General features: G+C 37.5%; 1 protein-coding gene across 46 annotated transcripts in view; it reads right to left on the bottom strand.

Annotated features, from left to right (window-relative positions):
• Nucleotides 1-26,839, bottom strand: part of DTNA (dystrobrevin alpha) — a 359,410-nt gene that overhangs the window by 146,521 nt on the left and 186,050 nt on the right. For 5 of the 46 annotated variants that reach the window (XM_070629850.1, XM_070629863.1, XM_070629877.1 and 2 more), the window contains exon 1: nucleotides 22,312-22,496. The exons of 38 other annotated variants lie outside the window; for them this stretch is intronic. The gene's annotated coding sequence lies outside the window, so the exon portion shown is untranslated. Of the gene's footprint in view, nucleotides 1-22,311; nucleotides 22,514-26,839 lie in introns of those variants that run through there. 3 more of the 46 variants (XM_070629855.1, XM_070629860.1, XM_070629894.1) reach the window with 3 other exon arrangements.

Here is a 26,839-nt window from a genome sequence, read left to right as displayed (position 1 = left end):
GGAAATCATTCACTTTTACTCTTATAGCTTCAAATATATTTTTTAAGAGATGGGGAGATGTGGTGAAAAAGAAGAGATTATCTTAAGAAATAATTAGGATTTCACTTAAGTAAGTGAAGTTTCATGATTATTTCACAAAATACTTTTGCACACTTACATAATGTTTTAAATTTTAAACTGTGTGCTGTTTGTGGATATAAACTTAGATAACTTTCATAGGCACAATTTGACTCAATCTCCCTAATAAATGTTACCTAGTTCTTTCTTTGATCATTAAGATAGTCTTTACATACATCAAAAATATACAGCTCTGTTTCAGTTAAGCCTCAAATGGTCAATTTTGGATAACTGAATATTTTCAAAGAAGCCAAAGATCCTTCAAATATTAATATTTTCACTATACAACTGTTTAAAAATGAATACAAATTAATTTTTACTACTTCCCAATTTTGAATGGAGCTAATTTCTTCCTGAATCAAAGAAGATGAGATTTGTTGCTTTGTGGACCTTAGCCTTTCTCGACAAATTGAGAATGTATGGCAAACTCGGAGGGTTAAAGCACATGAGGAACAAGAGGAGAATTAGTCCCCAGATTTTGTCATTTCCAGAACCAGATAGGGTATTTTTTTCCAGTAATTTTATTGAGATCATATGGTCTACAACATTATATAATTTCAGGTGTACGTTATTATTTATCAATTTCATAACAGACTTCATTGTGCTCACCACTAGTAGTCTAATTTTTGTCTGTCACTGAACATATGTGCCCCTTTACAGATAGGGTATTTTTAATCTTTCAAAATTCACTACTGACTTTTCCATCACTATTTTCAAACAGGACTTATAGTCAACTTGGTGGACGCATTATGTTTTTGGCTAAAATGTACCATGAAAATTTTTCAAAGGTTCAAAATGTCATCCTCATTTTAAATGCACAATTTTGAATAGCCCAAGAGCATGTGGGGGAAATGTCTTTCAATTCCCCAAAGTTTAAGGCATTTAAATGAAGTTAAAAATTACAGAGTACTGAGATTTTTAACTTTCTAAAGCTGACTGTATCTTCGCTCAGTCCAGCCTAATGGTTTCAGAACTGAGAGTTCAATTCTATCTGTATAATCTTTCATTCTTCTCCTATTCTAAGATCCAGGACACAATGGCTATGGAAAGCAATTCAATTCTCCATTTGGTGACAACTGCTTATTATAAAACCAATGGGAAATGTACATCTTAAATTATTTTGCCTGGGTGGATGTATCCGTATTAATTATGGCTCACATATAATTTATTTGAAAAGATTCTTCTACAGATTTTAGAAATGAAATCTCTAATACATGGAAACAAATGATAAATATTATATGCACACATGTGCAGTATGCAAATACTAATTAGGGAAAGTAACACTTTAGAATTTAATGAGGTTTTGCTCTCTTGTAATTATAACTTTTATCAGTGTTAACAGCCAGTCTGAAGGTACAACTACAGTACTACGTCATTAGTGTTTATGAGTTCTCTCCACGTGCAGGGTATTGAACCAGAATTTCCAACTCCATGGCATAGGCCTTTGCTAGCTGTATTTGCTGTAAAGTTAAATTCTGTATATTGAACACTATTTTCTCATTGATATCAATTTTCCATTGAGAAAGAAATTCCAGAAGTAGTCAGATCATCAGAAGTAGTCTTTGGGGATAGGGTGGGGTGAGGACCCTGTATGACATAATAAAAGGCGGCGGAGACAAAGGTGAGGAAGTGGCTGACTTCCCATGCACTGTTTTAGTGGCCTGTGTGAACTGGTCCCTTTAAAAGTTAGGCCCAGGAAGAGCTGCCTCTTCTGACCGGCAAGTGGAATGACAGTGTGTTGCAGCGTGAGGCAAAGCAATGAAGTAATGCAATGCGTTTTCAAGAGCCATACTAGTTAATAATAATAACAATAATAATAATAAAAGAAAATCAACAGCAAAGATTTTTAACTTAATTTATAATGTCTTTTTACTCTTCTTGGTAGCTGATGCCCCCTCTCCATTCTCAAAGTGCTTAGCATATAAGGTTGCCAGATTTAGCAAATAAAAATTTTTTTAGTGTAAGTATGTCTCAAATATTGCATAGGACATCCTTTCTTTTAGGAAGATCAGCCCTGAGCTAGCATCTGCTGCCAATCCTCCTCTTTTTGCTGAGGAAGACTGACCCTGAGCTAACATCCATGCCCATCTTCCTCTACTTTATATGTGGGATGCCTACCATGGCATGGCTTGCCAAGCAGTGCCATGTCCGCACCTGGGATCCGAACTGGTGAACCCCGGGCTGCCAAAGAGGAACGTGCGCACTTAACCACTGTGCCACTGGGCCAGCCCCAACGTAGGACATCCTTATACTAAAAAATAATTCATTATTTATCTGAAATTAAAATTTAACTGCACATCCTGCATTTTAGGTGATAAGCCTACTAACACAGCACTTTAGACTCAGAAAATATTTGTTGGGTGATTTCATTTTCTTTACTTTGGAATATAGAAGGGTCTCTTCCCCAGCTTGCTGATTTTTTATTTTCACCATAGAAGATTTTCTTCAAATTAATTCCTCAGTTGGAGGCAGGCATCTAAAACAGACAATCAGGGAGTTGCTGTGGCAGAGGAAGGAGGGCAGACCCCAGGCCACTCAGGCTCCCCTCCCTCGCCACTGTTTGAAATTCATTTCTTTAGCCTAGACTCATTTTCAAATGAGAAAAAGAGGCCCACGGAGGCGGGTGACTGTAAATCCAGTGTCTTTGCTTTATAATATGCTGTCACTGCATATATGGGCAACTTTGCAGTACAGGAATGAGTTATATTCCTAAAGTTAATTTACAAGCTTCATTATAGCACAGAGCACACTTTTGTGTTCAGAAAATGCTGTAACATTAAAATTAGATTATTAGGTGATCCCACAAGGTAGCTAAAAAGCAAATTAATCTGCCATCGAAAAATAGTAGGGAAAAAAACTCCAACTATTTCAAATAAATTATGGGTAAGATAAGTTTTCCTGGAGTAGTCTGAAAACCTAATGATCACGGTTTGTGTTGGTGAGACAATGTGGAAGTAGGTGAAAAAATATTCTATTGTCTTTTTGCATCTTCAGGGAGACTGATAAACTCAATAGGAATAAGTAGGAGACTAATACGGTGGGGAGAGCAGAAAATGCAGAGAAACAAGGAGTGAATGAAGAACTGGAGGCTCTGCTAATCTTCCCTAAACTCTGGGAGAGCTCACAACATTCTGAGGACATCTTACGAACCCTTACCTGCCCTGTCACTTCTTCCTATAGAGTCACTAACTTTAAAAAAGAGAAAAATCCTTCACACCTAATATTACTCCATTTATTCAATCATCTGTTCATTAATGCAATAAAGAGTTAAATATGTGGGCCAGGCATTGTATGAACCATTGGTGACATAGTGGTAAACAAGACAGAAATAGTTTCTGCCCTCAGGGAACTTACAGTCTTAGCGGAAAAATAGACATTAAAATATGATTGCAAAAATAATGACAATTATGATAAGTGATACTCAGAGAAGTACAGTTAATGCAAACACTGGTTACCTAATACATAATCATCATTATCATCATCATCATTTATTACACATTTACTATGTGCAAAGTATATTACATCCCTTATATCTAAAATTCAAGCAAATCTTAGAAAGGAGCAAGGTAGGTATTATTATTACTATTTTTAAAAGTTCATGGAAAACTTCCTTTTCTAAATTGATAACCTTGACTGTCTTCCGAGGAGGCCATTGGGAGATCCTTTGCTCTACTAGCCTCTTGATGTATTTGATGTGAAAATATGGACCAAGAATAGAAGAAAGCTAAATTTCTCTGCATAGCAAGAGGGAAAATATTTGTAGTTCCTAAGAAACAATCTGGAGGCATGTGTGAGGAGTGAAAAACAGGAAGAGACGTAAAATAGAAGTTGCCAGAGAGATGAAAAAGCTGTGCGCTCCCTGCTCCCAGACCTACCAGTCTGTGCCAACCCCAAACCTTCAGTGAAGTTACTAGCCATGCCAGTATGAGTGGATTCTTTGGTGGGCACTGGTGAGGGGGGCAGAGTTTCACTTGCAATCTGACAAAGAGGGAGAAGAGAACATGGCTTGCATAATATTGGAGCCAGAGGAATAATAGGTTAAGGGACAGTAATCTCCAACAATTCCCAAAGGATGTGGGAAGGGTTTAGACTTTCACATTGGTTCACACTAACTTTATCTGACTCCCCCAAGGGCTAGGAAGTCCCAGGTAACACTGGATTATCCAAATGAGGACACGCAGACTCGGAGGTCCCAGAGCTCGTTATTGCGTGAAAATCCCATTTGAACCTAAATCTTACTCCAACGTCCGGACTCTTCCTACTTTACCATCCTTTCTCAGTTTTGCCAAGAAGGGCACAAGGGGCCACAAGGCAATACCTCTCATGCTCTATGGTTCTGAAAGGAATTAGCTCCAGACTGAGCAGGGTGCAGGCTGGCCATCCTCATGTCAGAGTCCCCAGCAATGGTGCACTGCTTTAACGCTTAAAGTTCAAAGCACTTTTACATACGTTACTCAGCGGATGGACTTTTACTTCTTCTGAATCGAGAATGAAATAAATTGTGCTAAATAAATCCCTAGGCTTTGTTAGTCCTTTTTACCACAAATCACTCATCCAGCAGTTCTCCATGGGCATTATCTACTAGGTGCAGCTTTGCCAAGTCCAGACGCTCAGCTGGAGCGAATGTAGATCTTGCCTTGGCTCTGCCTGTGGACAGACTTCAAGAGCAAGTTGTACACCCCGTAGGCTTTGGAAAGAAAACTGGGGACGCAATGTCCTGGTTTAAGCAAATGCCTACGTTTATTTTTGGAATTATTTCTTGGATGTGGGGAGATGAGTTTTTTCATGCAGAACCAAGGACAGGAAATAAGAAGGTTAAGGAAATACAAGCCTTGAGATCTTAAAGCTCTACTTATCTAGTGTGTCCTGGAGGTTTAATCACTAGTTAGAGTAAATCCTCAGCAGGTACAAATAAACTTAGGTTCTTTTTAGACTGTCTTCTTTGGTTGGGGAACTGCCAGACCTACAAAGACCATTATTCCAGGTTGCCATTTTTGTCCGTCCACCTTGAATTTTCCATCTCCTGTCTTCTTTGAGTCCAAATTTGGATTATGTTTACTTTTATATCTTTGAGAGTACCTAGTATGCTGTTGAAAATACTCTTTGGATGCCAAAGATGGAATGTGCCCAAGCTTCTTCAAAAAAGTTTAAAAAACTCGAGTGTGAAATTCTTTTAATGTGTTTGAATCCTACACCGATTTTCATATCCAACATTTTACTTAAGGCACATGCTCTGACATATTATTCTCTTTGTTAGCTTTTCTCAAAGCAGTGTTCTCGGGGAGACAGAATCAACCCGTCAACTAGATGGATAATTCAGAAGGTATTAAAGCTTTTGTTTGCACTGTTTGTCATTTCTCACACATAGAAACATCGAATGTCTCTCTCTGTCCCTTGATTGCAGATAAAGCAGCCAGAAGAGCTTAAGAAAGACAAACATTTTGGAGGGGAGGTTTGGCTACGGCGTTAGACACACCTTAGTTCAAATCTCCTCACTGCCGTGTACCACCTCCATGTTCACAGGCAAATACATTCTTCTCACCCTCAATTTCCTTCTTTGAAATATCAAGAAATTTACCTTATGCAATTCTATGAGGACTGATGAGGTAATTTTGTCAAATGTCTGGCATTGTACCTATTAGTTTCTGTCACTCACATCTGTCTTTTCAATATTTCCTTTCCTTCTTTTCTCCTGTAATCTACTCCATGTGATTGCTGTGGGGCTGACCTTGCTTCCCTTCAGCTACAGAAGTGGACAACAGAACCCAGCCTGGCGATCGGAATACCTCACCCCCTGGCCGTTGTGACCATTCAGGGCTGTGCACACAGCCCAAACCAGCCTTTACCATTTACTTGCTGGGATCTTGTTTGAGTAAGTAAGAAATATTCCCTGCTAGGGATGCAAAGGGGATGGTATGTGACTTGCAGGCTGCTGGCAGCCATCCTACCTGCCAGTTGGAAAGCCCCTGTGAGAGACACAAGATCTGGTTATGCTGCTGAGTAGGACTCACTGGGAATAAAGGTGAGCAGAAACAAGCAGAGCCTAGAAACAGAGAAAGACAGACGTTTGGGGACGTCCTCTAGGTCTCCAGATCTAAACAAGTCTGAAGCCAAGTGTTCCTTCGTCTGCTCTTTTATTTTCATCAGCTGATTCCTCCTTTTAACCTGGTTGGAAGGCATTTCTCTCTCTGGCAGCAGGAGGAGCCTATTATAATTTCCTTCTGTTCTTATGTATTACTTTTCACAAATTAAAAAGAGGGCCTTGTTTTTTCCCCTCTCTTCCTCAAAACAATTTTCGCCCTGCTTCTCTACTATATAGAAAAATTCCAAAAATTATACAAAAGAGAATAAAAACCATGCTATTAACATTTTGGTCAACATCCTTGCCTCTTTTCTACACATAGTTGCATTCACACTGAGTATTCAATTTCAAATTCTACCTCGATCACTTAATTTATATCACAGCGTTGCAAAAGTAGCACATATCCACTGAGAAAAATTTAGAGAGCACAAGAAAGTAAAGATATAAAAACTAATCTATTACCCATAGATTAATCATTACTAACATTTTGCTTTCCTTCCTTCTTTCTATCTTTCTCTACTTTTTAACTTCAATATCAGGGTTCGATGGTAGATGGTATTGTATAGAAAGTATATTCTCTCTCTAAACACTTTTATAACATTTTGAATGGTTTCCATCATGTGAATGTACCATAATATAATTTATTAAATTTGTTAAATAATTTATTAACTTCATCCATTGTTGGGCATTTAGTTGTTTTAAAAATTGATTATTTTAAATAACACTGTGATTAATAGCCTTGTTTATAAATTTTTGTACAAAAGTATTTCCATTTTAGATAGTCCTAAAAGTAGAATTACTAAGTCAATGCTCATAAGCATTTTAAGTCAGTTAAAGATATTAACAAACTGCTCTCCAGAAAATTTGCAGTAATTTCCACTCCTGCCAATAGTTTATGATATAGCTTGAAAAACACCCCTTTGGTAGCTGCACAGGATTTCTCAGCTACAGAACGACGTTAGCTATTCCTTTTCCTGTTTTAAGACATTTGGTTGTACCCAATTTTTCACTGCAATAAAAAAGGCTAAAAAGTAAAGATGTCAGTACATAAATCTTTGTATCCATTTCACACTTTTAAAAAGTTATTCCAACAGTGAAATTTTTATCAAAGGGTACAATTATTTTCAAAGTCATTGATGCTTACTGATACTGTCAAATTGCTTTCCAGAATTATAGTATTAATTTATACTTCCACCAATAAAGTAAGAGAATGGCTTCCAACCTCATTAACATTACATATTACCACTATTAAAATAAAGCAAAACAACCCAACAACAAAATATCTAAAAATATTTGCTAATTTGAAAGGGATTATAGTGTTGTTTTGTTTTTAATTCCTTTGATTCAAAGTGAAGTGTAATATTTTCATATATTTTTACTTTCACTTGGTTGTGAACTACTTATTCATGTCCCTTTCCCATTTTATCTCTGTCTTAGTTTTCCTACATATTTTTCACACGTTCTTTATATGTTAAGGTTATTGACCTATTATCTCACATATAGGTATCAGACACATACATTTTATGAATTATTTTTATTATGTTTAAAAGCATATACTTTCCCTGACAAGGAAATTTTAGGAATATTGAACTTTCCCTGACAAGTATACCATCTGCACATAATAAATGCTCTGTCTCCACAGGGGGAAGTAGCGCAGATCACTGGTTAAGTTCTGGGCTGCCTTCAACTGGGATAACAGTGTCCCCCTTTTAGGGCTGTTGTAGGGATTAACTGATCCATCAGACACATGGGTTTCAATGCCTTGCCTATAGCAAGTTCTTAATATTGTTAGCTACTACCTATATATTCTCCTTGACTATCACTTAACCTGTAATTTTGTTAATGACGTTTTTTGGTGTGCAGAAATTTAAAATGTTAATGTTGTCAAATGTAACTTTTTTCCATTATGAACATTCATTGTTATACTTATAAAATTCTTTCCTTTCACAGATTATTTAGAATCCCTCCAGGAATTTACTCAAAAGGAAAGAAAATAAATATCCATTTAAAGATTTTCACATGAATGTTCATAGCGGCTTTACTTGTTATAGTCAAAAAATGGAAACAACCCCAATGCCTATTAACAGATGAATGAATAAACAATAAATAAACAAAGCAATAAAAATAAACATGTTATTGATACATGTAACAATATGGGTGAATCTGAAAATAATTATGCTGAGAGAAATGAAAAAGAGTATATACTCTATGATTCCAAATATAAAACCCTAGAAAATGCACACTAATCTATAGTGACCAAAAGCAGATCTGTGGTTGTTTGGGAATGGGGGAGGGATAGGTGGGTGGCATTACCAAGGGGCATGAGAAAACTTTTGGAGATGATGGAAATGTTCACTATCTTGATTCTAGAGATGGTTTAAAGGGTATGCACATTATGGCAAAATGTATTAATTTGTACACTTTAAATAGTGTAGTTTATTGTCAATTATATTTTAAAATAGTTGTTTTAAAAATTCCTCTATGTTTTCTTCTAATTCTTACAGTATGATTTCTTATAAATACTTAAGTCTACTCTGGCTGGAATTTGTTTTGTAGTATGAATGAAGACCTTTTCCTTCCCCATACAATTTACTGCAAAATAGTAATAATCTTGGGGGCTGGCCCTGTGGCCGAGTGGTTAAGTTCAAGCGCTCCGCTGTGGGCCGCCCAGTGTTTCGTTGGTTCGAATCCTGGGTGCGGACACGGCACTGCTCATCAAACCATGCTGAGGCAGCATTCCACATGCCACAACTAGAAGGACCCACAACAAAGAATATACAACTATGTACTGGGGGGCTTTGGGGAGAAAAAGGAAAAAAATAAAATCTTTAAAAAAAAAAATAATAATCTTCCCTATTGATATTTACTGCCTCCTGTAGCATATATTAATACATATGCTAGTATTTGTTAATACATCAGGGATTTGTCTATATCAACACCCTCTTTAATTATAGTTTAACTTAATTATAATTATAGGTTTATAATGTATTTAACAGCTGGTAAGAAAAGCTCTCCTTTATTTTAATATTCTTTTCTTGCCTAACCTTAATCCTAAACAAGAGTCTCAGATCTTAGCATTACTATCAGAAGAGAACATTTAAACCCAAACGATTATTTTAATACAATTTTACATACCAAAGGTAATAAATGTTACAATTCAGAACAGCTTTTTTACGTTTTAAGGAAAAGCATAAGCAGAAGGAAGATCAAATAGCAGCCATACTCGCTGAAGTAAAGAACTTCAGTTTAGTTAAATTGGAAAAACCTGTTGCTGACTATCATCAGCTCTGGCTTCGTTTCTCTGCCCAGACGTTAATCATGGGTTTTCACAGAGTTAGCCAGGGCAAGAGTATTTTGATTTCTCTGGTAGACAAGAAAGACAGCTAACCTCACAGGCAACGTTGGGTAAAGGAGGGTTGTAAAGAAGACAGATGGTGTGTAAAGCCAAAACAAAACACACACCTAGGAACATAGCAGGGCACTGCATCAGCAAGATTAAATTGTATATCGTCTGGTTGTTGCATGAATATGGGAGGGAGTAGTTTGGGGCTCATAATAATTTCCTTTTATTAGTTTTGCATAGACATAAAGCATCTGCCTTGCTGTCTTTTGGGTTTGGCCATGTGAGTTATTTTAAATCCGCTCATTTAGATGTTTGAGTTTATTCCCTTAAATTAAAAAGAATTGCTTCACAATTTTTTTTCACATTAGTTTCCCACATTGGGAATTGTAATTGCTGACTATTCTCTTCTATTCCAAAATAAACAATCTTTTCATCAGATGTGTGAGAATCAGAATGATTTGTTTTGAGCACTACAAAGAAACAATAATCAGGCAGTTAACACATTAAATACCTACTGTGTACATAAACTACCTTGAAAGTATTGACAAAAAAGAAGATTTAATCTGAATAATCTGAATAAATGCAAGAGCTCTTTATTTGTAATAGCAGTTTCCTAAAGGCAAATAGCTGTCACTGGGAAATTTTTACTCTTAAAGGTGAGAGGGGCTTTCAGTGAAGTGGCATGCATTAGTAATCAGTAGGTTAAAATCTATGCTTTGCTTGCTAACCCAGGGCCTCCAAGAAATTCACTGAGCTTGATTTTCTTCATCCTTAAAAAAGGAATGGTGATGTCATCTCCCTTGCAGCATTGTTAGGAGATTTAAATATAATGCAATTGAAATACTTTGCAAACAGTAAATCACAATACAATGTTAATTGTTACTGTTAATAAAAGCTTGTTGCTTCTCCAGATAATAAACTACACACAACATTTGCAGAGATTACTGTGGAGGCCGCTGAATCACTAACATTATCAACATACTCCCTACTAGTTGAAAGAAACTATCACCATTTAAGCTCACGGAGAAGTAGCCATCTGAGACGGGGGTGACATACAGAGGACAGACGTCTAGAGAGAGATTTTCCCACCCATGTCCCCAACCCGCCCTTCCCTAGTAGCAGAGTGGTGGGAGGTCTGCTGGTCTCCTTCCTTGTCCTCTTATTGGAGTAGTTGGCCTGGCCACTTACACAATGACATCATTAGCTAAAACACTCTGAGGTCACAGATAAAGACAAAGGAAGGGCCTAGGTAACTGCTGGTCACCGAGCTTGAGGCCTTACCTAGGCCTCTCTCTTCTGCAGTCTCCTGAATTCCTTTAGTGTCCTCGCGTTTCTGCTTTCTGCAGCCATGGTGTCCTCAAACCTCCTCTGCCTCACGTGTGGCTCATTCCTCATGCACCACCCACAGTGGTATCATTTTCTCCAGGAATCCAGCACAACAGAGCTGTTGTTCTTGCGCTGCCTGTATCAATAATGTGTAAGTACCTTCAATTCTGAATCTGTTGACATTCTGACTTCAGTTAGATTTCAAGTCACCTAATTTTCCATAAAATTCTTTCTGTCACAGAGGATGGCAATCCACCTACCCACAACTAACCCATATTATAAGGAAAAGAGATCAGAACCCAAGTCTGTACCTGACTTGGTTCTGGGGCCTGCTTGAGGTCTGCCTGGATCCACCCACGTGACCTTGAAGACTTACTAATCCATCCCCTTTCTAGCCTCTGGCCTGATTCCCCTTCCTGGCTGCCAACCTCTCACTAGCTCCCTAGGCTCTGCAAATATCAGAGCATTTAATTCCTAGCAAGAAGGCAATGAACAAATTGATGTATTCAAATACCAAGCGTGGAAGGGGATTTGCTTACCCTCATTAGTACCATTAACAGCAGTCATTCTCTGTCAAACGGTCAGCTACGCAGTAGATGTGTATATGGAATATTTCTATGAGGCACATTCTTTGAGGTGAAAACTTCAACTGTGCCAGTCACACTGATTGATAGTATTTGGGTAGAAAGAGGGTTCCTCCAATTTATAACGGGCATGCTCATAAATAAATCTTTACTCAATTTACACAAGAAAAATCAGAGCTACCCTAAAAATCTTACTGTTTCTGAGCTGTGTTGTGTAGAATGACATAAATACCACAGCGTCTTCTAAATCTTACTACACAATAATAATTGCTAACATCTTGAAGAATTCACTATATGTCAGGTACTTTGTAAGCATCTTACAAGTAGTATCTCCTTACATATAATAGACTCTACATGGATTAAGAGAAGGCAGGATGGTATAGTGGTTGATCCCCACTAACTACAGCTCTCTCTCATTAACTGTATGCCCTTGGGGAGATTACTTAACCTCTTTGGCCTTAATTTCTTCATCCGTAAAAATAAAGATGATAAATGATAAAAGTACCTGGCTTATGGGGTTGTTGTGAGGATTAACAGAGATAATAACTACTTACACATATTCAGTGATTTTCATGTACCAGAAAGTGTTCTCTAAATAAGAATTCATGAATTTAAAATTAAATGAGTTAAACACAAAGCACTCAGAACAGTGTCTGGCACTTAGAAAGCGTTCTATTTCATTACATCTGAGAACTCACAGAACTCTCATGTAATGTGTTCCAGTGCGTCCTCCTGGATGTTGGGTTTCCTGCCATCATCCAACATACTGCAAAGCTTTACACAGTCAGCACGTTGCTCAAATGACTACTGTTCCCTCCTCACCCTCTTTGGCTGGCAGTTACTGCCAAAGTCCTCCCTACAGCCAGGCTACTGCCCATCCCCTTCAGTAATACCCCTGCCCCTTTCAGCTCTTTATTGTCAAGATAATGCTCCACCTCCTCCACCTTTTTTCTGCATTTTCCCAACACTCTTCTCTGACCACAATGATCATAAGACTTTGGAAGAAATCAAAAGTAACTTCTCGAAAAACAGTGGAGATCCTGATGCTGGAAGTAACAGCTTTTATAATCTTCCAACCCATAAACAAACCTGGATAAACTGCCAAGAGAAAAAAAATCCACCTAAATGGGGCAAAAGCAGGAGAATAATAATGTACTCAAATCAGAAATTCAATTAGAAGTCTACTTCCACAATGATAAAGGCAGCTTTTTTGATCGTTGTAAATGAGTTCTAATTATATCTTTTTAAAGTTCCTGTATGTTGGAAAGAAAAAAAAAATCACTATTTGTCAATATCAAAGAATATTAAGATTTTAATGAAAGGGAAAATGTCATAAATATAAAGTTCCGACCTCAGTTGTACTAACTCCCCAAACACTACTGTGATGGGCCACGCACTTCAAGAACATACATGATGCGGTGGCACTTGCTTCCAACACGATGATTTATGTAGCTTGGTCTTATTAAGTAAACTTGCATGTTATCAGATATGCTGTTTCCTTGGCCACAATAATCTCGCTCTACTGCTTCATGCAGTAATTGACAACTTTCAGGAAGGTTGAAAAAAATGTCAGATGTTCTCTACCTGACTTACTATGAAGACAGACAGCTGACAAAACACCTCTCAAATCGACTCCTTTTCAAACTCTTCTTTCACTCCCTTAGCTCGGAACCTCCTCATCCTCGTTCTGGATCGTAGCACTCACTTCTTCACTTATTTCCATCCATCTAGGGTGGCTTCCCTCTAGTCTATTTTCTACACTGCTGCCAGAATGAATTTCCTCATCCAGCTTCTCAGAGAATTTAGGGTAAAGCAGTTTAAATTCCAAAGAAGAGAGGCAAGAAGACTCAGCCCAAGTGGAGACTCGGCAGGGCTGCCTCTGGCCTGACACCCCAGCTTGGCAATTATTGGTTGTGCAGTTTTGTCATGAATAAATAAGAACAATATTTGCTCCACAGGTTGTGGTAAGAATTAAATAAAATAATGCATGAAAAGTGCTTGGCCTAATGCCAAGTGACAGTAGGAGATTATTGTGATCCCAATGATGACATGATGATGATAGTGATGATGATCAGGTCCCTGAACACTTTTTGTGTTCTAACTTAGATGACTAACTTATATTTCATGGCTAACTTAAATTTCTAGAGATTTCTGATTCTCACCCCTCCCTGATTTTTCCGCACTATTCCCTTTCTACAGATCCTCCTTTCTCCAGCATCCTATGTAATGTTCACTATTTTTTTTTTCTTTTTTTGGTGAGGAAGATTGGCTCTGAGCTAACATCCATTGCCAATCTTCTTCTTTTTGCTTGAGGAAGATTGTCGCTGAGCTAACATCTGTGCCAATCTTCCCCTATTTTGTATGTAGGATACCACCACAGCATGGCTTGATGAGTGGTGTGTAGATCTGCACCTGGGATCAGAACCTGTGAACCCTGAGCTGCTGAAGTGGAATGCATGAACTTAACCACTATGCCACTGGACTGGCCCCCTGTGCTCACTGTTTTTAAAGTTTATCCCAGTGCTTCCTTCTCCACGAACTATTTTCTCAGACCTCCTCCAGAATATCTATTCTGTATCACGTGACTACTAAGCATATTCCAAGGAAACTCTGAATCTAGGGCCTCTGGACTGTCATTATCTTTTCTATTTCAAGTACAGAGTTTGACTGTGAAATAATAGAAAATATATCTATTGGTCTCTGCCCCTGGTTCCTGGCACAGAGCTCCTAAAACCCTTGTAATTCCCTAAGTGATAAGAACACTAGGAGCATCTTTTGTTCTCATATTTGGTCTTTGTCCCTGGTTCCTGATACAGAGCTCCTAAATCCTTTGGAATTTTCTAGGTGATATGAGTGTCTTTTGTTTTAATGAGGTTACTCTGGGTGGGCTCCTGGATAGCTTTTGATGTATGCTGGTCACTAGAAAGATCAAGCCATGATTAGAAGCGTGAAACTTCCAGCCCCACCCCCATCCTCCAGGAGGGGGAGAGGAGCTGGAGATTGAGTTAACGATCCATCGTGCCTACATAATGAAGCCTCTGTAAAAATTCCAAAAGTATGGGGTTTGGAGAGCTTCTGGGTTGGCGAACACATCCTTGTGCTGGGAGAGTGGTACATCCCAACTCCACAGGGACAGAAGCGTCCACACTGGGGACCCTTCCAGAGCTCACCCTATGTATCTATCTCTTCATCTGGCTGTTCATCAGTATCCTTTATCATATTCTTTATGATATAATAAACCAGTAAACCTAAATGTTTCCCTGAGTTCTGTGAGCTGTTTTAGCAAAAGATGGAACCTGAGGAGGGGATCATGGGAACCTCTATTTACAGGCAGTCAGACAGAAGCACAGGTGACAACCTGGACTTGTAATTGGCATCTAAGGGGGAATGGGGGCAGTCTGTGAGACTGACCCCCTAACCTGCAGGATCTGACGCTAACTCCAGGCAGTTAGTCAGAGTTGCTTGGTGTGGAAAATCCCCCCATCTGGTGTCAGACGTGTTGTGAGTGCGTCAGTAGCGGGAGAATAAAGGAAATACTGCATTTTTCTTACATGCTGACACATAGAAATTCAACTTAACTGTTTTTTTTAAATAAAGAAGAAAATGAATGAACTTTAGAATTCTTAAGTGAGCAAGACTACAGAATATTTGAGACCAAGACTTCTCTGGAACATCTTGACCTTACAGTCACCAGCATCAAAGGATCTCCTTGATCAGTATTTTTTTGAATGAAAACTTTGCAAAGAATATTCACCTTCTTGTCCCCTGTCACCCCAATGCATCAGATGCAGAAATGAATCCCCACGTTAAATAAAAGACCCTATCTGCTGTGCTTAATTCCAGAGCTGCCCTGTCCAGTAACATAGCACTACGCACATGCGGCTATTTAAATTTAAATTACTTAGCATCACTAAAATTAGAAATCCAGTTCCTCAGTCACATTAGTCATATTGCAAGCACTCAGCCACATGTGGTTCATAGTTACCGTATCGGACAGCGCAGACAGAGAGCATTTCTAGCACCACAGAAGGTTCTGTTAAACAGCACTGCTCTAGATCTCTGCCCTCTCTGCTACACCTAAATGCTAGGCTACATTCAAGACCAACTATGCTCTGCTCATCCTTATATGAGTGGAAATTTATTCTGAATAAATTTCACACAATAATAATTGGGAAGCATATCCTATTCAAAATATTTTACCATTTTCTATCAAATTCAAGGCAGTCCAGACTTTACCATTTGGCACTTCCTTTCCGTGAAATCATAAAAATGTACCCTCCCTCCCCTATCTGATGTGAGACTTTTTATTTGCAACATCAGTTGTGAAGAGAAACGCATACAGATGAACAAAGGGATTCACAGACTTTCCTTTCTACTCTCTAACATTAGTATTTTAATAACGCCTTGTGCTTGTATACTTCCATTAACTCAGCTAATCTGTAGCAGGACCCGGGTATTCTGACACTTAAGCCAAGACCCTTTTCCCTACAGCATGTTGCCTATACACCTTCTATCCTAAAGAATAAAGAAGCGGAGCAGTTAGGTAAGCATACTGCCATGTGGATGACTTCTTACAGCTTTACAGCTATCAGAGCGAAAATACGAGCTGGCGTGTTTGTTATATTTCTCAGAAGTTTTTTTTCCTTTTCCCCAGAATGACTGCCCTTGTTTACATTTATAAATACCACAACAATGAAAAACCCTGTATATAGGTTTGACTATTTAGTTTGTTAGGATATTTTCCTAGTAGAATTGTTGAGTCCAAGGGCATGTAACTTTTAAAGCCTTTGCTATACATCATCAGGTTGAATCTCTTGCAAAAAAAGTATCAATTTATACTCTCAACAGCAGCGTATGAGTTCATATTTCCCACAGCCTCCCTAAGATTGGGTATTACCTCTCTCTCTTCTTTCTGCTTCTCTCTTTTAAAAACATTTGCTAAAGATTAAAATGTATTTGTTTGTTTAATTTGTAGGTATTTTTAAGATAATAGTGAATACAACACCAAAGACACAATCTATGAAAGAAATAATTGATAAGCTGAACGTCATTAAAATTAAAAACTTCTGCTCTGTGAAAGACAACATCAAGAGAATGAGAAAACAAGTCACAGACTGGGAGAAAACATTTGCAAAAGACACATCTGATAAAGGACTGTTATCCAAAATATAGAAAGAACTCTTAAAAATCAACAATAAGGAAACAAAAAATCTGATTAAAATATGGGCCAACGACTTAGACACCTCACCAAAGGAGACAAATAGATGGCAAATAAGCATAGGAAAAGATGTCCACATCATATGCCATCAGGGAAATGCAAATTAAAACAACGAGATATCATGACACATCTATTAGAATGGCCAAAATCTAGAACACGACACATCTATTAGAATGGCCAAAATCTAGAACACTGACATCACCAAAGTGAGATGTGGAACAACAGAAACTCTCATACATTGCTGGTGGAAATGCAAAATGGTACAGCCATTTTGGAAGACAGTTCGGCAGGTTTCTTATAAGACTAAACATACTCTTACCATATGATCCAGCAATCCTTGGTTTTTACTCAAAGGAGTTGAAAACTTGTATCTACACAAAAACCTGCACAAGAATGTTTATAACAGCTTTATTTATATTGCCAAAACTTGGAAGCAACCAAAATGTCTTTCAGTAGGTGAAAAGATAAACTGTGGTATATACAGACAATGGAATATTATTCAGTGCTAAGAAGAAATGAGCTACCAAGCTATGAAAATACATGGAGGACCTTAAATGCATATTACTAAGTAAAGAAGCCAATCTGAAAAGGCTACACAGTGTATGATTCCAACTATATGACATTCTGGAAAAGGCAAAACTATGGAGACAATAAAGAAAATCAGTGGTTTCCAGGAAGTAGAGGGGGAGTGGGGAGATAAATAAGCAGAGTGCAGGGGATTTCTAGGGCAGTGAAAATACTCTGTATGATATTAATATAATGGATATATATCATTGCACATTTGTCCAAACCCATAGAACGCATGACACCAAGAGTGAACTCTACGGTGAACTATGGACCTTGGGTGATTATGATGTGTCAACGTAGGTTCATCCTGGGTAAAAAAATGTACCATTTTAGTGAGCGATGTTGATAATGGGGGAGGCTATGTAGGTGTGGGGGCACGGAATATAAGGGAAATCTCTCTACCTCCTTCTCAATTTAGTTGTAAACCTAAATACTTCCTCCTCAATTTTGTTGTAAACCTAAAACTGCTCTAAAAAATTAAGTTGAAAATAATTAGTGCTGTTCTCTTTTTATTCATTTATGAGACCTCATTTTATACTATGGATACTCATCTTTTCTCTTTTGTATATGTTGCAAATATTGATTCTAGTTTGCTATTTGTTTTTTTTTTTTTTTTTGAGGAAGATTAGCCCTGAGCTAACTGCTGCCAATTCTCCTCTTTTTGCTGAGGAAGCCTGGCCCTGAGCTAACATCCGTGCCCAACCTCCTCTACTTTATATGTAGGACGCCTGCCACAGCATGGCTTGCCAAGCGGTGCCATGTCCGCCCCCGGGATCCGAACTGGCGAACCCCGGCCACCGAAGCGGAACATGCGCACTTAACCGCTGCGCCACCAGGCTGGCCCCAGTGCTATTTGTTTTTTAATTTTCTTATAGCATTTCCAGAAGCAATCACTTTTTATGTAACCATTCCTTTATAGTTTCTGCCTTTGAAGGCATGTTTTTCTCTCTCAAGTTCTATATTTCTTTCTACTACTTGAATGGATCCACATTTTATTACTGGAATTGCCAGTCCATCTGGCATTTTTTTCATATGAGGGATAGGTAGAGGCAAGTGATTTTTCTGAGTGTAATTATTCCCCAATTAATAGGTTTCAGACATAAAATACTTATTTAAAACAAATTTAAAATGATAATTAAAATACTGAAATGATGTCAATAGTGAACATTTCATACTATGCGTGTCAGGTAGTGGGGAATTATTATAACGATATCTATCATTCTAAAATATATCAAGCCAATATTATCAAGAAAGTGAAACCAATGGATTATCCCTTTTATATACTAAAAATGTAACATTGTTCATTCCTAGCAATAAGTTCACTCTTTTCCTATCAGATACTGGTCTACACATAGTACAATTTTTGATAAGTTTAATTATTATTGATGGGAGCCTCTGTTGCATATTGAACAAAGTCCACATACTTTATAATAAGCTTTGTTAAGAACGTAACAAGCATATCTATTGTTAGTAGTTTGTAATTGCTACTAATAGAATTAACTAAATTTGGGAGTAAATATCTGAAAATCATACCACCCATTAGAAATTTCCACTTTCTTTCTATAAACATTGGCCTTTTACTACATACAGAGCCTAGAGCTTTCTAATGAAGTCTACATTATGCTCTGAATTAATCATTATTGTCATCGTCATTATCATGATTGTGGTACCAACACTTTTTTCTTCATTTGAAACATTTAAGAATATTTTTTTTAAAAAGCCCAATTCTTTTCATAAAAAATTACGTGATTGTCAATAATAAAATCCACTTTAACGAAGTCATAGGTTTAAAAATAGCAACTCCTAAAAATGGAATATTTAGCTGATATTGAGTCATCATTCATTGGCTTGATCTTCATCTATTTTAGAAATATTGTCCTGGGTTTCAAAAATTATCATTAATTTTATTGAAGAGGCTATAATAGTCAATATGAATCTTCTTCATCATGACTCTGTTGAATATCTCTCTCCTTAATAGAGGTAAATGTTTGCAGGTAATTAGCTATTTGTCTGAGAGGGTGGGAGCTCTAGAAATTAAAGCTAAAGTGTTAAGAAACACTACCAACCATTCAAAACTAACAATAAAGCATGATTTAAATAAGAGTTGACAAAAATATGATTCAATTAAAACGTCTTGGCAAAATTTCTAATTTAAAGCAAGTACATCAAAAGTCATTTTGTTTCTTAAGAATGTAAGTATCAAAACAACTATAAAAGGAGCCTCCATATAGCCATTATAGAAAACAATGTGGTTTCTAAAAAAACTAAAAATAGAACTACCATATGATCCAGCAATCCCTCTTCTGAGTATATACAATCCCTCTTCTGAGTATATACCCAAAGGAAATTAAATCAGTACCTGGAAGAGATATCTATGCACCCATATTCATCGAAGCATTATTCACATAACCATGATATGGAAACAACTTAAGGGCCCATCAGCAGATGAACAGATAAAGAAATTGTGGTGTATATGTACAATGGACTATTATTCAGCCTCGAAAAAGAAAGAGATCTTGCCATTTGCAACAACATGGATGAAACTGGAAGACATTATAGTAAGAGAAATAAGCCAGACATACAAAGAAAAATATTGCATGATCTCATTTATATATGGATCTAAAAAGGTCGAATATATAGAAGCAGAGAGCAGAACGGTGGCTACCAAGGGTTGGGGGTGAGGGAACAGGGAGATGGTCAAGGGTACAAAGTTGCAGTTACATAGGATGAACAAGTAGAGATCTAATGTACAGCATGATGACTATAGTTAATAATACTGTGTATCGTATACTGGAAATTTACTAAGAGAGTAGATTTCAGGAGCTCTCATCATGCACACACAAATGGTAATTATTTGAGGAGAAGATACGTTAATTAGCTTGACTGCAGTAATCATTTCACTATGTATATGTATAGCAAATCATCATGTTGTACACCTTAAACATACGATTATTTAAAAAATAAAATTTAAAAGAAGCTTTCATCTTATGGACTTCTCAGTTATGATGACCACAGAAATGGACATGTACACAGAGTGTCAGGTGAATAAAGACCACGGAAATTTGGGTCTATATTGATTACACATTCAAAGTCTAATGTCTAAGCCAGCTGATAACTTAGCCCACAACACCAAGCTATGAAGCAAATTCAACTACAAAATTTGTTTTCATTCCAGTTAATAGAAAGGAATGATCTATGCCTTACCATGTACTTGAAACATAGAATAGTGGAATGCTAGCGTTTTTCAGTAATTTCACCTCATCTACGCTACTCCATCTCTCCTCTTTTATAGATAGAGATTTAACCCATTCCAGTACTGATGGGGAAGGAGAAAGCTTGGTTAAGAGATCATTTACACTTTTATCTGTCTTTTCTTGTGTCTTCTCTCTGCGTCTCTGTCTCTATCTCCCTCTTGCTCTTTCCCTCCCTCCCTCTTTTATTTTTCCTTTAATAAAAACAGACCACTTTCTACCTCAGATATTGTCAGTATTGAGAATTTCATACTTTAAAATATTTTACCAGGTACCATCTTTCACCAATTCTTGGAAATTTCCTATTCTTAAGTAAGAACAACTTACACCTGTGAAAATGTTTTGTTTTGGAGGACATGCCCATAGCTTGTTCTGTATTCAAAGCAACAAAGGGAGAAACGAAAGAATGAATTCAGATACAAGCCTGGGCATTTATTAAAATGCTTTTGATATTTGTTATCATGGAAATAGTTCCCTTTATTTGCAATCATGGCAAAAAATTGTTTTGAATAATGATTATAACTCCTTGCTCAAATTTGGAAGATGTCTTGATGTATGAAAACTAGAGAGACTAAGAAAATAGCAATGAAAATCACAGAGCACAAATGGATTTAACAACATCTAAGTTTCCCTTTTTGAAGAAAGAGTGGCATATGACCCAACTTGGAATAATTTATTGGCTTTTATCCCAATCAGTGCCAATGCGTGGCAAATAAGTGATTTTAGCTAAGACAGTATTTTTCAAAGACTTTTCTACATACAAACACTCCAGTGAATACCGGACAGTGAATACACTTGAATAACAGTGGGGCTCTGCTACTGTTTAGTTAGGTTTTGTCTCCAAAGCTGCCAAGACAACTTTGTTCTAAGAGGAGAGAAGTTACATAGGTTAGTCCTTAGGTTAAAAATTAAAGGAAATCCTAATGTCTTATGAGAAAGCCAAACATCCAACATCAGTAAAAACCATGAACAAGAAACCAAAATAAGTTATGAATACAGAAATTTTCTTCTTCTTTAACTTGTTCTGTGCATACCAAAGCCTCCCCTTTTGAAGCAAGCTGCCAGGGTGATATATAAACAATGCAGGAGAAGGCGTCTGCGCTCTGGGAATTGATGCCACCCTGAATTGTTTACATTCAGTTCCTACCAGCCTCTGAGCAAAAGAGTTCATTTTATATTAACCCGTTTTGTATTCACTTCTATTTTTAAATCCTCTAAGATACATACAACCACAACGCCTGAAAGAGTAGAATACTAATGGAAACAAAACATGCTGTAAGAATTATAGACAAAACTGAACTATTATTTGGATGAGGCTGGCAGTAATATGATGAAAGAGGAATAAAAGCCCAGATACGATAAATATACTGAATAACATACTGGAGAACTTTTTCTACTGCTTAATTTACTACAAGAGACAAGCAGCTTTGGACCAATGCCACTAATAAGGCGTCCTCTAAGAAAAGTGAACCATTTTCAAAGAAGAAAATTAGGAAACACTTTACTCAGTTTTACGCTGGTCTGAAGATACTAATTATTGCATTCTTTTCACTTCCTTTCTAGTTTTCTCTCTTTTACATGCACAGCACCGCCCCCCCCCCCAACTACCACAGAACTATACAAATTCACAACATTTTAGACTTTCAAATTAAAAACAGATGAAATTGGAGGTGGAGGTGTTGGGGTGGGGGGACAGGAGAAATCTGTCCTGTGCCCATGTGGGGGTGGGGGTGGGGGGTGACAGTGAAATTCCACCCAGCAAGTTATGCCACTGAAACAGAAGAAGTAAGGAGTTCAGTTTCATAGATTCAATTGTACCTTACCTGGTTTTGTAGTTAAATGCACCAACATGCCTCTAATTCTTCCTCTAAAGTACTATATATGCTGTAAGCTATAGTATTTGACCTTACACATTTCCACAGAAAAAACTCCAAAGTAACCTTTAACTTCAATAAAATGCTGTGTTCATTCTTCCCCTTGTGCTCAACACACAGCAATCTAATACACCTCATCATGTGGTCCGTTACCATGGGAGCAATGAATCCAGCTGCTGAAATACAAAAGACTGACAAAAAGTTGCTTTTTTCCCCTCCACCCACCCTGACAAAGTCAGATTTTTTTTTCTGTATGACAAGTCTAATTTGAATATGTTTCTGTTGCTGACTCAACTTCATGAACAAGGAAAAAAAAAAAAGAAAAATGAATAACAGAGGTATAAGAATAAAAGGTCTCTGAAAGCATTTAAACCGCCCAATGAAATAACTATATGCATTTTTAAGTTGCCACTAATCCCTTAAAATACTGATCATTACTCACTACTTCTGCCAACCAAATATTTTTAAATGCCAGTTACTAGCTCATTAGGAAATGCAGCAATAATCTCACAGCTCCTTTAAAAATATTTAAAAAATACATTAAACGATTCAGTAAACACAGAAGCTAAAAACACTACATCAGTATATGAAGGGCTAGTCTCAAAATATTTTTCTAGAGCAAACTTTTAATCACAGCTCAGAAGGGGGAGGTAAAAATCTTTATTTTCTTTTCATCAAAACCCTGTGTTTAACCATCACTTAATCAGATTAGATTGCAGCTCTATTTTAAATGATCATAGATTTGCATCTGTGGTGATACAGCCATACTAGAATCAACCCAACTATATTTAGGGGCCTTATGTTAAGAGTAGAGGTCTTGGAGTAGGGACAATATCAACTCTGAACAAACCTGGTCACCCCCAAACTCATGGCTACACAATTAAGACTTCTGGGGTCACCTTCAGTTTATTCCCAGTACTTTAAGGAAGGCTGACAGGAGTTCTGGGTGACCGGGGCTTCACCTCATTTCAGCCGCTCTTTCTCTCTCCCACCAGGGACATCGCTGACAGCTGGTGCTCCCTGTCCTCCAGCCAGCACTGCTTTGTCCCTCAGGTCTTGCATTGCTACCCTGCTGCTACCACAGCCTTGCTTACTTCCCAAATTTAGCTCATATTTCATAATAGTTTGTTTACATCTCTGTCTCTCTCTCTCTTTAGATAAAGACTCTCCTAGAAGGGCAATGCTGTCTAATTCATCTTTCTATAGCAAGTAACCAGCAAAGGACTGGCCATAACGCAGGGCTCAGTGGCTGTTTCTTGAATGGATAAAGCAGGGAATGAAGGCTGTACCTCAGCTCCTCCAGGACTGTGTTCAGAGGACCCCTTGCTGTGGTTAAACCCTCAAGGGGTGCACACAGGCTTTTCCTTAATATTCTGCAAAGGGAGGCAGACAAGAGGGTCTCTTAAGAAGAGCAACCAGGGAGTGGAGTCACCCAGATGTGGGTTTGAAACCCAGCTCTCACCCACACTAGTTTTGTGATCTTGGATAGATCATTTCACCTCTCTAAACCTGGTTTACTCTTCTGTAAAGTTCCTCCTTTAAAGAGTTATGAAAAAGGATGAAATGAGAAAGTCCAAGGAAAGCACCAAGCACTAAGCTTGATCCATACTAAAGGCTCAATCAAGTACTGCTAATATTACTTAGTAATAATGTCTATGACTTTTGAACAAGAGAAACCATGAGAAAGCTCACTGACACCTGACTTTCTCTTGCTGAGAAAACTGTCATTTTCAACCAGATACACATTATCAATCATATGCTTCACAATAGGAGTTTGGGTAATGACAGCATAAATACAGTGACCACATCAGGCAAATACCTAGGGTTGCTTGCTCCCACCTACAAACCATCAGTGGGGGAACGACCAGGCCAAAGGTTATATATACTCCCAATGCAAAAGGGACCTTGGGAAGAGGGTTACACTTGGCAGTCGATTTAAAAAATTTTTAAATATGCAAGAAAAAACACATTAAGCAAAGCAATTCATTTTGATATTCATATTGGATTCTCTAGAAATGGTCTATATGTTATTTATTAGTGATTTTTTTCAAATTAAAATGGATAACGAATTTTCATCATAAAGAGCTTCAGAATAGAAGTTATAGACTCAGATCATATTTTTAACAATTTCCCAGTGTTGGATCAACAGTAGTTCAAAGGTCACTTCGATCTGTTACAAGGGCTGTAAATTGCTCACCAGTACAGACTTTTAACTGTTTTTCTCTACAGTCGTCTAACTCAGGAAATTACCTGACACCAAAGCCAATTGCCTAGGAAAATTAGCATTAAAACCCCTTTGAACACTTGTAGTGCAGAGAAGCAGCCAAGGGTTAAAGAAAACCTGTGGCAGAGAGAAAACTTTCAACACAGGAAGTCGCCAGAAAGAATAAAATAAGTGTTGCACATTGCAAGATCTCTCTATCATTTAAAAAAAATAGTCCTACAACAAATCAGTACCGACTATTAAAATAGCTTTGGCACCACTACAACTCTGGAAAGTTCTTAAGTGTTGTGACTCATGATGACACAGTCCTATAAAGCGCGTAAATGAGGCAGAACAGGGAAAAGGCAAGAAGCACAGACACTGGAAAATCAGCACCCCCCAATCCTCTTCAGGACAGTTGATGAAGGAAAGACTAACAGAACCACAATTTGAATAATTCATACTATTCTCATACGTGGCTGGCTGAATAGAGACTCTTTCACCGCCTGCATTCATTTCTTTGGCAGTCTTTACTTCGTGCCTTTTTTCTCCTACAGATTGGTTATGTATCTAATTGACCTTCTTTTTGTAAATTTAAGAGCCTATCATTTATCTAGTTAATGTAGACTGCTAAGAGAGCATTTAATATGAGTAGCAAACATCCTTTGTCTGATGGTAAAGTGTCTTGTTTGTTTCTCTCTCTTAAGCATTTGGAATATGATGCCAGTCTATTTGGTTTCACAAAGTTTTAAATCCCCCTTTGCACATGTTAAGATTAACTTCTCGCTCAGTGTGAACAAAATTTGTAACATAATCTGTGCTGGTGTGACCCACTTAATTTCCTAAGAAGAATCCAGCCACCTAGGGAGAAAAAGTTTTTGCAACATAATGCTTCAGAACGTGTCCCGGGAAGTCTGTTTGTTAAGTCCTGGTCCCACAGTGACGGAAGGGAGCTCACTAGGTTATTTGCTTCACTGCTCGCTCGTTAGATGTGAGGGCACCTAATTCCCCACAAACTCAAGGTAACAACATGAGCTCAGAGGTCATGAGCTTGAATTAAGCAGCCTGGTTACAAAAAAACTGGCTGCTAATGTTAACGAAATTAAAACAAGACAAAACAATTTGAACCTCTGCAAAGGCAACTTTTCAGGTCCCATTATAAAATTGTTATTTTATAATACCACAAGGTGCTTTATTGTTAGGGTACTGGTTTCAATCAAATAAGAAAACTTGTTAACAGCAACAAAAAAAGATTGTGATCTATTGAACAATTTCTGCAAGCACATAGTTTCTCGGGCCGCTTTGAGCAGCTGACCTAAAAAATATTAATCGGATTAGTATCTATTCTATTCATGAAAATTTCTTATGAGGGAACAAGGCCCTTGCAAGCCATCTCAATTTATATAAGTCAACATCAAGATATTCTATTTTACCCTTAAGATATTTTCAAAACATGCCCTCGTCTTTTGAATTGTATTAACGGTGCTATAAATAATACCTGTTTTTAAATAGCGCTGTGAAATTGAAGGCTACATACCCTACAGATAACTTACTGTGAACCTTGAATCATTTTGCCCTCCTAACTTATGGAAATTTATTCCTGAATTTCTGCTTTTGTATTTCTCATCTCTTTCAAATTCATAATTATACAGTTATATTCTGGATTTTTCCTTAGCCAAAAATAGACTCGGTTTTTAAACTTAATATTTAAAAGTTACGCTGCTTATCCATTTTCTTACTAAAAGGTAATATCACATGTCCCACGTAGAAAAGACAAAAAATACAGAAAGATACGTGAAATAACATTAAAAGCACAGATAATTCAACTATCTAAAATAACCAATATTGACATTTGAATTCCTTTCTTTAATTTATGTATTAAAAATCCTAGATAATTCCAAATATTGCTTTCTTCTGCTTAACGAAAGACATATAAAATAAGCACACTCTGGTATTGTATATTCTTTGAAAGTGCTTTTTTTTTTTTTTTTTAAAGATTTTATTATTTCCTTTTTCTCCCCAACGCCCCCGGGTACATAGTTGTATATTCTTCGTTGTGGATTCTTCTAGTTGTGGTATGTGGCATGCTGCCTCAGCGTGGTTTGATGAGCAGTGCCATGTCCACGCCCAGGATTCGAACCAACGAAACACTGGGCCGCCTGGAGCGGAGCGCGCGAACTTAACCACTCGGCTACGGGGCCAGCCCCTGAAAGAGTTTTTTAATAGTTGCGTAAAATTCTACCATTTGGATATATCAGAATTTATCTAGCCATC

Source organism: Equus przewalskii, chromosome 7, assembly GCF_037783145.1.
Source record: "Equus przewalskii isolate Varuska chromosome 7, EquPr2, whole genome shotgun sequence".
In the NCBI taxonomy this organism is placed as follows: domain Eukaryota; kingdom Metazoa; phylum Chordata; class Mammalia; order Perissodactyla; family Equidae; genus Equus; species Equus przewalskii.
This window is presented reverse-complemented; position numbering and strand designations above follow the sequence as displayed.